Source organism: Nyctereutes procyonoides, unplaced genomic scaffold (genome assembly GCF_905146905.1).
Source record: "Nyctereutes procyonoides isolate TBG_1078 unplaced genomic scaffold, NYPRO_anot_genome, whole genome shotgun sequence".
Classification (NCBI taxonomy): Eukaryota; Metazoa; Chordata; class Mammalia; order Carnivora; family Canidae; genus Nyctereutes; species Nyctereutes procyonoides.
The window spans coordinates 82,282,551-82,297,100 of record NW_026575125.1 but is presented as its reverse complement, the minus strand read 5'-3'; the positions used below and the strand labels follow the sequence as shown (position 1 = coordinate 82,297,100).

At 44.8% G+C, this 14,550-nt stretch overlaps 1 protein-coding gene across 11 annotated transcripts in view; it reads right to left on the bottom strand.

The window, feature by feature from the left end:
- PAK3 (p21 (RAC1) activated kinase 3) overlaps positions 1-14,550 on the bottom strand; it is a 263,749-nt gene that overhangs the window by 126,008 nt on the left and 123,191 nt on the right. Inside the window, exons 1-3 of one of the 11 annotated variants that reach the window (XM_055337743.1) lie at positions 2,263-2,469; positions 1,293-1,358; positions 1,064-1,173 (exon numbers count right to left, since the gene is read on the bottom strand). The exons of 6 other annotated variants lie outside the window; for them this stretch is intronic. The gene's annotated coding sequence lies outside the window, so the exon portion shown is untranslated. Of the gene's footprint in view, positions 1-1,063; positions 1,174-1,292; positions 1,359-2,262; positions 2,470-14,550 lie in introns of those variants that run through there. 4 more of the 11 variants (XM_055337748.1, XM_055337747.1, XM_055337742.1 and 1 more) reach the window with 4 other exon arrangements.

Sequence of the window (14,550 nt, the reverse complement as noted above, 5' to 3'; positions counted from 1 at the left end):
CCCATGTAAAAATAGTCAACCTACCTGTCTTGGGCAGATTCAAAGCTCCCCAAATCTCCTTTGGGATCAGGCCCACCCCCCACCCCAACCCTGCCATTCCTTCTCCTTACCCAGGAGGAAAGAGCCATTGTGAAGTCCACTGCTCACTGAGTTTCTTCTCCTTCCTATGACCAAAGCTACTAGTTCCCGAAGGTGGGTTATACGGATGGGAATGCTATCAATTCCCTACATATCAAGAAAATCATCCCCTAAGTCTGGGATGAACGACATGTGCTTTGACCACCAAAATTTCACCATCTCACCTGGGGAAATCGGGGCCTTTGGGTTCCCGGTAAGACCACAGCTCTCTTCTTGTTCTCTATGGCTTTGTTCCTACCTGCTCCATCTGATCTTACCTCTTTTTAGATTTCTAGTTCTGACTTCTTTTTGCCTTGGCCACCCTCTTTGACCTCACAGTAGCTTAGCCTCTGACCTCAGAATAACAGAGTCTCTGACAGGGGCAGCACTTCCCCACCGCACCCCATCCCTCCAATTATTCTTCATTTTTCTCACTTGTCACATCTACTATCCTCTCCCTCCCCAAAGACCTCAGCATGCCTGTTTGCTTTGTATGCCAATTCTGCCTCCAACCAGAAAATCTGCAACCTGTGGTAATGGTCAGCTAGTTGGCACACCTTTAGGGTGTTGTGACCGTTGCCTGCAAGTGTATCACAAGTGAACCTCCCTACGAGGCCCACTTGTCTGCCTGGAGGTTGGGGGGGGGGTCCACTCCTTGACATCTCAAGGTCCTTCTGGCCTCGAGATCTTCAGCTGTTGTCTTTTACCCAGCAAACGTGCTAGTCTCTTTCCATATTGCCCCATTCATGGAGAAGGGAGGTATGACATTTATATCTAGAAAACAGAGGCTTCCATGGCTCTCCCTCCAAGCCCCAGGCTATTAATCATCCATTACCAGATTGAGCCCCTACACCCAGAGGTGCCCCTGGGGTAGGGGCCTCAAGTACCAAATCACAGACCTGCCCAATTATAATTTTGCAAATGGCCCAGTGAAAACTGCACTGACCTTTATACCTCAGTCATCCCAGAACAGGGCCACAGTGTTGTCACCAACAGGAATGGACCTCCTTCTGTTCCAACACCTCAGACAGCCATACAGCTGGCCTGGATTTGAGTCTGTAAAACCATGGGGGGAGCAAGACTAGCATGGCTAAAGGCTTCTCTGATGAAAGCCATTAAAAAAAAAAAAACACTGCAACCAACCCCTTCATGCTTCCCAAAGCCAAGCCACTCACCCTTCTCTCCTTTGCTTCTACAGACCACAGCCTAGAACCCTCAAGTCCAGAGTCTGCCACTGGATTCTGGAAGGTGGGACCAAAAAAATCAAAAGCAGCCTCTTGCTCCCTCCCTGGGCACCACCCTCCCACCCCGTCCCTCAAACACCACCTAGGGAAGGAAAACCTACAAGAGTAAAAATCTAAAATGTTCAATCTGCCCCAAAGTGTGGCAGTCATCTTGCCAGAGCCAGTTCACAAACTGAGGGCAAGGCCCGCTGTGAGCTGAGGACAGGGTTGGGGGGCAGGGGACCTGATGACCCCTAATGACCCCTGCGCCTCCCCAGACAAAGACAAAGGCTAATTAGGGGCCCCAGGCTTTTTAGGGAGAGTACTGCATCATTCCAATCTTCACATGAGAAGAAATAAGTCGTCCTGTCATTACCCTCCCCCCACCACCACCAAAAAAGAGGAGGAGGGTAAAGAAAAAGAAAAGAAAGGGCGCCCAGAGAAGAAAATCGTCACTTTTTCTGTTTGTTCTAGTTGGGCTCTTCCCTCTCCCCTGGACTTGGCCAGGCCGCGGCCACACCTCCTCCCCTTGGTGGTTTTTTTTTTGGGGGGGGGGGGGCGTCGCTATTGTGGCTGGGGGAGGGGGCGGAAAGATGGTGTAAGTCTAACGGGCTTATGTTGATTTGGGGGCGGATTTGGCCTCCAGCGGCCCAGGCCCCTGCCGGCGAGTCCAGGGCTTGCCCCAGCAACGGGGTCCGCGCCCTGCGAGAGTGGCCCTGACACACCCACTCGTCCGCGGCCGCCAAGCGCGATCGGGCGAACTGCGCGCCGGGTCTCGGGGCTCCGGGGACGCCACGGAGGCGACCCAAGGCTGAAGTGCCTCCGAGAGCGGGAGAGGGGCCCCCGGGAAGGCAGAAAAATCTGCCCGGCAGCGCCACACCCTCCCCCGAGCGAGCTGGGCGCCCTGAGTCGCGGGATTTACCTGCCACTGGTCCAGCCACCCTGTCCAGACCTTTCCTCTACCTCCGAGTGCTAGGGCTGGCGGGGCTGGCGGGGCTGGCGGGGGGGGGGCCGCAGCCTCAGCCCCGGGCCCGGCCCGCTCACCCCGCCTCTCCTCCCGGCCTCGCACACCTGCTCAGGGCCGGGAAAAGCTGCAGCCCCCCGCGCGAGCCCCCAGACGGTGCGCTGCCAACAGCTGCCCGCCCGCGGCAGAGCCCGGCTCGGCAACCGCTCCCTGGCTCTTGTCTGCTATGACGTCACCCGGGCTCTGCATCGCACGCGGGCCAATCAGAGGGTGAGCAGAAAACTAAAATCGCCCTGAGTGGGCTGCTGGGGACCAATCTTTTGTTTCCAGGCAGGAAGCGCCTGGGAGGGGGAAAAAAAAACCTGAAGGGGAAGGAACAGAGAGAGGGAAAGGAAAAGGAGATGGAAACTTCTACACTGTCAGGGTTGTCTAGAAAGAGGTGGGGCCATCGAGAGACAGAGAGAGACAGAGAGAGAGAGAGAGAGAGAGACAGGGACAGGCGCACCTGACAGTGGGGAGGGGCGGGGCGTTTTGTGCATCTTCCTTAAACGGCTCCCCTCAGGAAGATTGGAATTTCGGAATAATTTCCAGGGGAGGAAATCCGTCCAGCTACACGGGCACTCTTTACTGGGGAAAATGGTTTGAATTTGGGAAACCACCTGTCAGGCCAACAGGTTACACTGATAAGAGTCTCTGGAATACAAAGTAGACTCCGGCAGATATGGCAGTGGCGTTCAGAGATGACAATTTAGACAGGAAAACTACCTTTCTGCTCATGAAACACACATTTCAAAACATGGAGCGTTAGACAAAATAATAATAGTAATAGAACTACGTCAAGTAGTTTATATAGATATATACATATATTTAATTTCATTAAAATGTGGCTCTCCCTAAAACCTTCGGTTTGGCCTCTCATCTTTAACAATAAGTACAGGTTTTTACCCATGTGCAAACCTTAAAATGTAACTCCAAAAATCATCCCTTGCTAATCCAAAATCCATATCCACCTCCCACCACCAGGATTTGGCTACATTATATAAATTATGGTAAATTCCAGCAAGGAGACAATAAGCTCTCATCAAAAATGACCAAAAATTGCAAAATACTAATTACATTCAAATTATAATGATGTAAAATACACCCATAGAAATGATCAGAAGAGGACATAAAATTATCACAATCGGATAAAAGTCTACGGGTAGTTTTCCCTCTCCCCTTGCAAATTTATTTTTATGAAGATATCCTGACATACTTAAATGGTCAAAATGAGTTATGACCCTCCACAGTACACTTTCCTCCATGTTTCTCAACACCCCATAACATCTGGCCATCATTTCTTCATAATGCTAGCAAAACAAGTTTCAAGATGGAGGGTGAACTAATTAATATATTTGCCAAGGTCCTTCTAGGAAAAGTCACACAACAGACCTCTAGGTCCACAGAGAAGACATCTGGGGAAATTGAGAGAATGGGATACCTCTTTGGACTTATTAACTTAAAATTATGCTCATGCTGGAAGTTTAAAAAAGAACAACCATGACCCTTCCAACCTAAGACAAGGCCGGAAACAGGGAGGCAAAGACTAAATAAACTATATACTCCAGATTTTTTAAAGGATCACTTTGCATTTTATCTTTATTTTCCGTAATTGAAAATATGTTTATGCATACATGACTATTACATGAACATGGTAAGAAGCCGCAGAGCTGGAATTTGTATCTGGATCTGAGTCTAAGGCCCATGCTTTTTAAAAATATGAGACACAGTATTATGGGTTTTGTTTAAATACACATTTGCTTTCGGGGGGAAAGGGGTATACTAGATTGGTAATTTTTAAAAATCAGGCATTTTTAAATAGCCTTTTTGTGTGTGTTTGGTGGTTGCCTTCCCAGTGCAAAAACACCCCTCACCCTCCTCCTCAAATCCCTAATAGGTTGAAATCATGATGGTTCTGCTTTCCATGATTTTAGAGATATCTTTTTAATTAACTTTGGGGTTAAAGAAAGTAGCCCATCAGATTGATTTTTTATTTTTACATCATGGTTAAAGTAACTTAAAAATCACTGATCTAAATGAATGAACACTTAATATTACATCTCTGATTTGTAAAGTGCACTTATTTGGGTTATTTTAAACAATAAGAATGTTTTTTTTAAGATATAAAACTGAAAAAAAAAGAAAAAAAAGACATAAAACTGGATTTTTTTCTGACTCATGATTTAACTTGTTCTTCTGCGCTATTGATTTAAATTGTAATTAAAAGGTATTTGATTTCACTCTAATCCTCCCATATACCTCAGCAATAACTCAGAGCTATTTATGCAGTCACCACACATGGTTACTTAAGCATTTCGTGTGTGTATTTCTTCTCTCACTGGTGATTATGGAAAGTAGCACAGGGCCAAAATCCTATTAGGTGCCTGACAAATTAAAGCATAGAGGTGTCATAGAAAGAGGACTGGGGGGCAGCCCAGGTGGCTCAGCCATTTAGCGCTGCCTTCAGCCCAGGGCCTGATCCTGGAGACCCAGGATCGAGTCCCACATCAGGCTCCCTGCATGGAGCCTGCTTCTCTCTCTGCCTATGTCTCTGCCTCTCTCTCTCTCTCTCTCTCTCTCTCTCTCTCTCTGTGTCTATCATGAATAAATAAATAAAATCTTTAAAAAAAGAAAGAGGACTGGGCTTAGGAGCCAGGCCCAGCATAGAAGACTTCAGTCATCCCATCAAAGGACAATATCCCATATTCTTCTTTTTCTTTTTAAGATTGATTGACTAACTGATTTTAGCGAGAGAGAGAATTCACATGTGCACACAAGTAGAGTAAGGGGCAGAGGGAGAGAATCTTCAAGCAGACTCTCCATTCAGCACAGAGCCCGACTGGGGGCTCGATCTCAGGACCCATGAGATCAGCCAAAACCCAGAGTTAGATGCTTAACCAAATGAGCCAGTAAGGTGCCCCAATTCTTCTTGACACCATAAAGCAGTCTTTGCTACCAATGTGGTTTATTCTCCAAGAATATAGGACAATTGCATGGGAACTTTCAGGGAAGCTAAGAATGTCTTAAAGATTTCATCTGTGTAATGTTTCCTACTCAACTTCCACTTTCCCCTGTTTCCTTCTCCAACCTCACTGATTGGAGAAAGGACATAATCACCACACTAGTTGAATAACCACTTGGCATGTGTATCCTGCTTCTCGGGTTACAAACCACTTTTGGACCTCCTGGCTTGAGCCTCACAACAACCACAACATTGTTCTGCCACAATTATGATCTTCATTTCGTTGATAATCAAATGGACATCCACAGGTTTAAAGTAGCCTGTCCAATGCCTCAGAGACATGGTCCTAGAAACTAGATCTCTTACTCTGTTTTGTATTCTTTCTACCACCCCACGTGGCAACTTAAGTTGTATTGCTCCTTTGGCTCTGACCAACCTGACCAGCCTCTAGAGTCACAGAAGAAGCAACAGGCTCTGGGATGGGGCTTATAGCAACAGAAGTAAACTACGACTATCTTCCAAGTCTTCCAGTCAAACTCAGAGAAGAGGAGCATTGTTCATATACCATGATGGGAGTGTAAAATCTTAAAAAAGATTTTAAGTGGCACAGACTTTTTGAAGGGCAAGCTGGCAATACTAGGAAATTTTAAATGCCTGTGCCACTTGACCAAGCAATTTCAGTTCAAGAAATTTGATGATGAATACACTCATTAAAACAGGACAAGATGGGTTCAAGTGTGTTCGTTGTTGAATCTTACGTAAGAAAGAAACACTCATCATATAAAGGCCAAACTAAATGTCCCTTGATAAGGGAACTGTTAAGCAAGATATGGTATATACGTTATCTTAGAATATTATACACCAGCTAAAAAGAATCAAGTGGATTCTTACATATTAAAATAGAAACACATCTTGACACAATCTTGACTGAAAAAGTGGCAGAACAGCATGTGTACTATTTTATTCTTGTTAAAAATGTGCATGCACTTGCACGCATGTGTTTGTGTGTGTGTGTTTAAGCTGGAATTATACACATCAAACTGCTAATACAGTAACTCTGGGAATTAGAAAGGTGTGAAGGAAGACAAGTGGGTATGTGTGTATGGTGGAGGTCATTAACTGTTTTCTTTATATGCTTCTGCATTGTTTCTACATGTTTTATTGTATTTTTTTTAAGATTTTATTTATTCATGAGAGACACAGAGAAGCAGAGACATAGGCAGAAGGAGAAGCAGACTCCCTGTGGGGAGTCTGATGCAAGACTCAATCCCAGGACTCCGGAATCACACCCTGAGCTGAAGGCAGACGTTCAACCACTGAGCCACCCAGGCGTCCCTGTACATGTTTTAATAATAAATATACAGAACATGTAAAAAGGTGAAAATATAGCTTTCTTTGGATGGAGACAGAAAGAAAACCAAACAAGCAAACAGAATGAACAAACTGCTACCGTGAAAGGGATCTGAATGTGAGGCGAACGATTCAGGTGTGGCAATAGAGCCTCTGCTGCAGCAGGCTGAGCCAAGCCATACCTGGGCAGGCACGCAAAGCAGCCTGGATATCAGGGCTCCCTTCCCACGCCTGCCTCAAGTCCTACAGCCAGAAATCGCTCCCAGTGGTGGACTCTGAGTATTTGTGGCTGTCTTCAAGGCTTTTGCTAAAGCAGCTGCATTTAAAACAAAAACAAAAACGAAAAAGCTCCCCCTCCTGCTGTGCATACAAAAGAACTCAGCTGGGCAGCTCACGAAAAAGGCATTTGTTCCTTAGCTGAGAGCACCGAGAGCACCATGCCCACTCCTCCTTGGTTGGGCTCTGCTCACTGCACTTTGTGGCCAACATTGCAGGCAGACCCAAATGTGCCCCTTCCTTCCTGCCCCCCAGCTCCCACTCATTAGGGGCTCCAGCTTTCCCGTAGGAGGCAACGTAGTAGGGAGCCTGCTAGGTAAAAAGTGAGGAGCCTCAGAATCACCAAAAAGCTCATCCTAGTTCCCTTAAAAACTGGAGGCAAGAGAAGAGGGAAGACCATTGCTAGGAAATCACCATCTTGGGGCTTCAGAGTTCTGGCCTGGGAATGAGGAGACCCAGATTCCAGTCCAGCTTGTGGTCAGGAAGCCCTGAGCAAGACTCCAATTTCCCTGGGCTTTTGTTTTTTTCCTCTGTGAAACTTGACTTGCTATCCCTGGACTCTTGTACGAATGCAAATGGCTAATGGAACAACAATGGATTTAACAGATTTCAGAGCTACACAGCTCCTTAATAGACTTGATGAGTCTCCATTTACATATGCTCCCTGTATTGTGGGACCTTGGGAATGGGGTGGGAGTGGGGGAGGACGCGTCTCTCTTCACCTTCCTTCACTATAATTAGCACTCGTTAGGAACCTGCCCCGTAGAACCTACAAGCTTTCAGGAGCTCGCAGCCTCTGCCCTCCTCCCTTCCACCAGGGAGTTAGCGAAGGAAAAGTAGGAGCCAATTAAATGCAGGTGGCCCTGGATGAATTAATATGAGAATTAGGAAGTTTCTCTCCTCTGACTTGGTTTTAATTAGCCCCACTTCCACTATGGTCCTACATAAAAAAGCACATTATTTAATTGAGCTGATGCTGTTTGATTTTGCTCCTGAGCGGATCACATTATACATTTCTTCCCCGCACACTCCGATTACTGCACTGCCTGAACTTAAGTCAAACTGCAGAGTAAAGTGAATTTGAAAAGTTAGTTCCGTTGCTCTCACCGTTTCACTAGGAAGAGAAAGGGAGAGAGAGAGAGAGAGAGAGAGAGAGAGGAAGAAGAAGAAGAAGAAGAAGAAGAAGAAGAAGAAGAAGAAGAAGAAGAAGAAAGAAGAAGAAGAAGAAGAAGGAAGAAGAAGAAGAAGAAGAAGAAGAAGAAGAAGAAGAAGAAGAAGGAGGAGGAGGAGGAGGAGGAGGAGGAGGAGGAGGACATGGAAGACCAAATCTAAGGGACAAAGAACCAGGGGGGGGAATAAAAAGACAAATCTTAATTTTTTTGGACCGGTTGGACTATGATGTCATGCTTTCCCAGCTCACCTGTGATTGGCTTCTCAGTTTAGCATCTGCTGAATGCTAAAGGCTGATTATTTGCCAGAGATACAGACCTTTCACAGAAGCTTTGAATCATTGCTGGTTGTCGTGACAACCTGGGCAGTGTCTGTTCCTGATAACCACATAATGAGGTCGTCAGGAACAGAAGTGCCCCCATCCCCACACCCAACCATCCGAGGTGGTAAGCAATGTAATACTTCTTTCAGGAGGTGAAAGGGGGAAAAAATCATCAACAGGCATGGTGGAGATCCCCTTCAATAATATATGTCAGCCAGACCCTGGAGAAAATATCCTTCTCAAGGAGTTCCTTACCTACTACCTCCAGGTCCCATCTGAGCCACTGTACTCGCTATAATTCAGAAAACTGAAGGGCAGGTGGTGGAGAGGTAAGGCATCTCTGCAAACCCCCAGCAAAGCTAAACAGAGGAAAGTGTGAGTGGAATGCTAAATTGATTACAGCAAGGCACATTACCTCTTTTCAAAGGATGCCATCATGACATAGACCAGGAGCAACAGGGGGACATGTGTTACAGGGCATCGCCATACCCAGTCATCAAAACCAGACACAAGGAGAGCCTGAGGGGGATGGGTTGTGTGCTTTTCTGTGGGCTACATTCACTGCCCGGCGGGTAGACACCTCAAACAACGTTATCTTGGGGCTCCAGATGTCATTGAGAGAGAGTATTAATTACATCTTTGTGATACGTTATTCATTCTTAGGACAATTCTATTAGCGCCTAATAAAGTGCTAACAACACTTAAATGCAAAACACACAGCTAGATGCTACAGATGCTATACAGATGAATCAAACTTAGGCCATCTCCTTAAGGAACCTGGAGTCTAGTTGGGGAGAAAAGATGCATATCCAAGTAAGTGGGACACAAGGCAGATAAAGTAAGTACTGCAAGAGAAGTCCAAAGTCCTTAATTTCAGAGAGGAAATCACACCAGACTACCACATTCCAGCTCCATCCCATCTTTCTAGGTTGTTCTCCCACAACTCCTCCCATATACCCCAATCATCAGCCCCATCAAACTATACTTTGATTTCCGTATCTCTGTGCCTTTCTTTCTGCTGTTCCCTTTGCCTAATACAGCTTTCTCCCTCCTTTCCCTGCCTGCTGATTTTTAAAAATTCAAGTATTATTAACATATGGTGTTATATTAGTTTCCCATGTACACTGTAATGATTCAACAAGTCTATATGTTTATTGCAGCATTATTTACAGTAGCCAAGATATGGAAGCAGCCCAAGTGTCCCCTGATAGATGGGATAAAGAAGATGTGGTATATATATATGCAATGGAATAGTACTCCACCACAAAAAAAGAAAGAAATCTTGCCATTTGCAACAATATGGATGGAACTAGAGGGTATAATGCTAAGTGGAATAGGTCAGCCAGAGAGAGGAATACCTACCTAGTGATATTAACGGTTATTTCCAGACTCTACTCAAATGGCATCTTGTGGATGCACAAACTGATCTCAAATTAGTGACCCCTCAGAGATCTATATACATGGTAGACATGGGTATTGACTGATATCACTACTGGTTGCTGTACTCAAATCCAGCAGATTTAAGTCCAGCAATATCTAATAGAACATTGCTACAACAAATTTTGGATTATTCAGGGAAGAGCATAGGTAAAGTCAGACTGCTTTTAAAAAGTCTTATATAGCTATTCAACACAAACCTGTTTTCCCACTGAACATCTTCTGTATTTTTAAAAAAATAGTTCAAGGCTCACAAGAAGCTGCAGAAATAGTACAGAGAATCCCTAGATATCTTACTCAAGTTCCCCCCAATATTTTGATAAACTGTATTACTTTTTTTATACAGCCACAGCACATTGTCAAAACCCTGGAAATTGACATTGTTGCAATATACTAACTGAAATCCAGGCTTTATTCAGAATCCCCAAGTTTTACATGCACTCTCCCATTAAATAATTTACCAACACAGCTGAAAAGGAGCAAACTATTAATAGTTGATCTGAGCACCTTTTTTTTTCTCTCATGTTCATCCCTGCTGAAAAAGGCCAAAACCTGGAAGAGTCAAAATTTCCCTGGGACTGAACGAGAGAAAATCAGCTTGGACTGAGAATAAGCAGCCCTGTGATTAATCAGGCTGAGAGGGTAGACTGACAAAGCCAGTTGCAAAATTAGCAGAAAGCACTGTCTCTCCCAAGGTCACGTGGCCCTTGTAAAATGCCAGGAGGACCCCCACCCCTTGGAGTGACAATTGCTTTCTTCCCAGTGATGCCCTAGACCCACTTTGCTTTTTCATTTATCCCTGGGGATACCTGATTGTAAGCCACCCCTGCCTCATGACAGCCCCCGATTCCTAGTTAATACCCCCTTCTCTGGATCCCACCTCAGAACTGCCATCAATCCAGAACTTACCTCTGCTTTTTTTAGATGCTCCTCAGAATCCTTCAGCAGGAACTCAAGTGTTATAAAAGATGATCCCTCCTTCCTCTTTTTTCAAGAAGGGCATCCTGTGGTTCCTCTGGAATGCAATTCCTCCATGCATCAAATCAATAAATTTGACCTGTCCAACTACAGTTTTGTCTCTGGTTATTTTTGGCTGGTTAAGCTTTGACATGATTGACAACCAACCTAAACATATCTGGAAGGTCCCTTGAATTATCCGGACTTAGCCAAGTTTCCTTGAATCTACATAGAATCACACGCTGTGTCTACAACTGTGATTTACATAGTAGGTACCTAATAAATTTTCACTGAATTGATGTAGGATTATCATGCACCGGATTTGTTGGAACAGTGCCAGATACAGGGACAAAAGCCCAGAGAGATAGCACTGCATGGAAGTTCAACACAAAGACTCTGAAATTAAACTGCCCCTATTCAAAAAGCTATTTAACAGCTTTGGGAACTTGGGCAACTTATTTAATAACCTCTCTGAACTTTAGTTTTCTCATCTGTGAAGTGGGGATGAATAGCACCTCCTTAGTAATTGAGAAGATGAAGTTAAATTGCTTGTGAAGTAGGAAAGCCTTAAGGTAGTGGTGTTCCCCATTTGCTACACTTGCAAATCACCTTGTGATCTTCATGAATTGCTGGTGCCTTGCCACCCCCACTCCCACCCTGCCCTCAGACATCACAATTTCATTGTCTAGCATGAATCCAGGCATCAGAGTTTTAAAAAATCTTCTCGGGTGGGGGCACCTGGGTGGCTCAGTCAGTTAAGCATTCAGCTCTTGATTTCGGCTCAGGTCACGATCACAGAGTTGGGAGATCGAGCCCCGTGTTGGGCTCCGCACTCAGTGAGGAATCTGCTGGAGAGTCTCTCTCCCTCTCCCTCTGTCCTCCACTAAAATAAGTACGTAAGTCTTTAAAAAAATATCTCCTCAGATTGTAATGTGTAGCAGAATTTGGGAACTACCAGATTAGGAATTTCATCACCTAAAGATTATCTTTCCTCCTCAGGTTTGTGTGAAGTAAAATAGGGAGACTGAGGCTTCCCCCAGCTTTTTCCTACAATCCTCACCCCACGGGCCATATGGTTTATTCAACTTGTAAAAGAACAGCCTTTTTCTTCCACGTGCATAACAAAATGATGGAGACACTGGGTATTTGGGTAAAGCTGCAGCTGTATTCATCTCTCTCTCTTTTTCCCCTTTCCAAACAACTCACACTTCAAATTAAGTGGTCTCAAGTGTGAATTTGGGAACAGTTAATATGTGCACAAAAGATTGGCTGACCATCACAGATGTGTTTAATAGATGTAGATCTCAATGTGCTTTTGTTCTGTATAATTAAGCACCTGTTGAGCCTCATAATCAATTCTTATTTTGTTATAATCCAGGAACTCGTTACAGCCAGTGTTCTCTGGTGTTCATTTGATTAGGTCACTTATGGGGATAGAACATTCGAAACAGGTTGTCCCTCTTCCCTTTTTAAAATATTTTATTTATTTACTGAAGAGAGAGAGTGAGAGAGAAAAGGGGGGCGGGGGAGATGGAGGAGAGAGAATCCTCAAGCAGACTCCCCGCTGAGCAAGGAGCTGGACCAGGACCCTGAGATCATGATCTGAGCCAAAACCAAGAGCTGACCACCCAACCGACTGAGCTACCCAGATGCCCCTACCTCTTTTCCCCTTTTTACTCATCCTAGAGAATACATCCCCCCTCAGTAAATAATAGTGAATTCACCGATGAGCTTTAAAGTTACCGTCTAGTTATATAGAAGTTTAAAAAATGGTCATGTTGATTTTTCAATTTTCACAATTTCATCTCCCCACCCCACCTCCCCTTGCACCTCCCCACCCCTTCCTTATTCATTCCAGCTGCTAATATGGAAAATTGAACAGATTATGACATGCTAGGGTAAAATTTACTGCCAAAAAGGAAAGGGGTCAGGTTGCTAGGCAAATTAATACCATAAATATAAGAAAGTGACAGCCTGCTAGGGGAGTGTGCTAACACGCAATTTTAAGCGCCACTCTAACTGCTCTTTGCATTCAAATGACCAATATGCTAATTACAGTCCTTATCTGTTTGTTCAAGGCCTTAAGAGTCTCAGTGGCTTAGAGCACAGACCCCAGCAGGCAGTTTGCGGGTTTTTGGAAATAATAACATGGCATTTCTTTAAACATATTTTCAAATTCAAGCTTCTTACTAATCAAGATTGGCCTTTCCCCCATTCAGGGGATTAGTGAGGCTTAACTGTGTTCACTATGGTGCCGGCCCCCACAAACCCCTACTTATGAAGTCTCTGACTCCTACTCGAGCACTGCCTATTGGGGCAGATTTCCATGGCAATTTGCTGGCCTTCTCTTTTTTTTTTAAATTTTTTTTATTTATTTATGATACACACACACACACACACAGAGAGAGAGAGAGAGAGAGAGAGAGAGGCAGAGACATAGGCAGAGGGAGAAGCAGGCTCCATGCACTGGGAGCCCGACGTGGGATTCGATCCCGGGTCTCCAGGATCGTGCCCTGGGCCAAAGGCAGGCGCCAAACCGCTGCGCCACCCAGGGATCCCTGCTGGCCTTCTCTTGAAAGATGCAGGGCATCCCTGTAAATGGGAGGGAGGTGTACATTCCCACTAATCTTGGGATCATCATTGACCTTTTTCAATTTTCGCCACCCACGTCAGACCAGAAAGAACACTCATCTCGACTTTTTTTTTTTTTTTTTTGTAATTTGAAGGAAACGCCCCTAATTCTGTTCTTAATGGAGAGGGGTGGAAAGAGCATCATTCTCTCTACACTCCAGTTGAAATTTTCAGACATTTATCAAAGCTAACTGCTGAGGAGGGAGCGAGGAGCTAAGGATTGATCGCTCCTCCCCCCAGGATGTATTTTGCATTTCCCCAGAGGAGGGGGGCAAAGGTGAAAGTTTCCTGTTCTGGTTATACCCCACAGCCTTCAAATTCTGCAGATTTTTAGTAAAATCTAAATGGTCTAGCATCTTGAAAACAGAAGCCTCAAGTAATACATTTATTTGTTTATTATATTGTACTTTCAAACACCCCTATACACACGTGCATGCACACACTCACATCTGAGTCTTCTCTCTACAGTTTAAGACACTGATCCATGACACAATTACGAACTAATCTTAATACGTCCTCTCGTTTTCTGTGTTCCATCCTTCCTTTCAGCGACTTCCTTCAGCCACCCAGAGGCGTGGTGAACTAAAGGTGTCACCTGTTTCCTTCCTGGGTCTGGAAAGAAAGAAATCTGATTGATTGACTTCTTGGTACAGTCTAAATGATTTCTTTATTGCTACTTTTTGATATCTGTATTTTAGGAGGACCCTTCTGGCATGGGCAGTGCTTGAGCCCAAGGAATGAACTGCAGAGGTGGATATGTAGAAGCCACTGTAGGCTTTGGGGGAAGGATGAGAAAGAGACTGGTGGAGAAACACTGCAAATCACACTGCCAAAAAACTCTTCCCACACAGAGGTTTGGCTCTGCTGCATGCCACCACCAGGGTTCTCTAGGTCATCAGACAGTAATCTGCTCCCTGATTTCAAAGACTCCATATTCATACATGTAAGCAAGACTTTTCATGAACTCCAAGAAGCTTAAGATCAATTCTTTAAACAGAAATTTAAAATACCTTATAGTACTGGTGATGCTCAACTCTCTGGTTAATTGCAATCTGACCATGTTAGGAGTCAAGACCAGTCCCTGCCTCAGAGCATCTTTCCT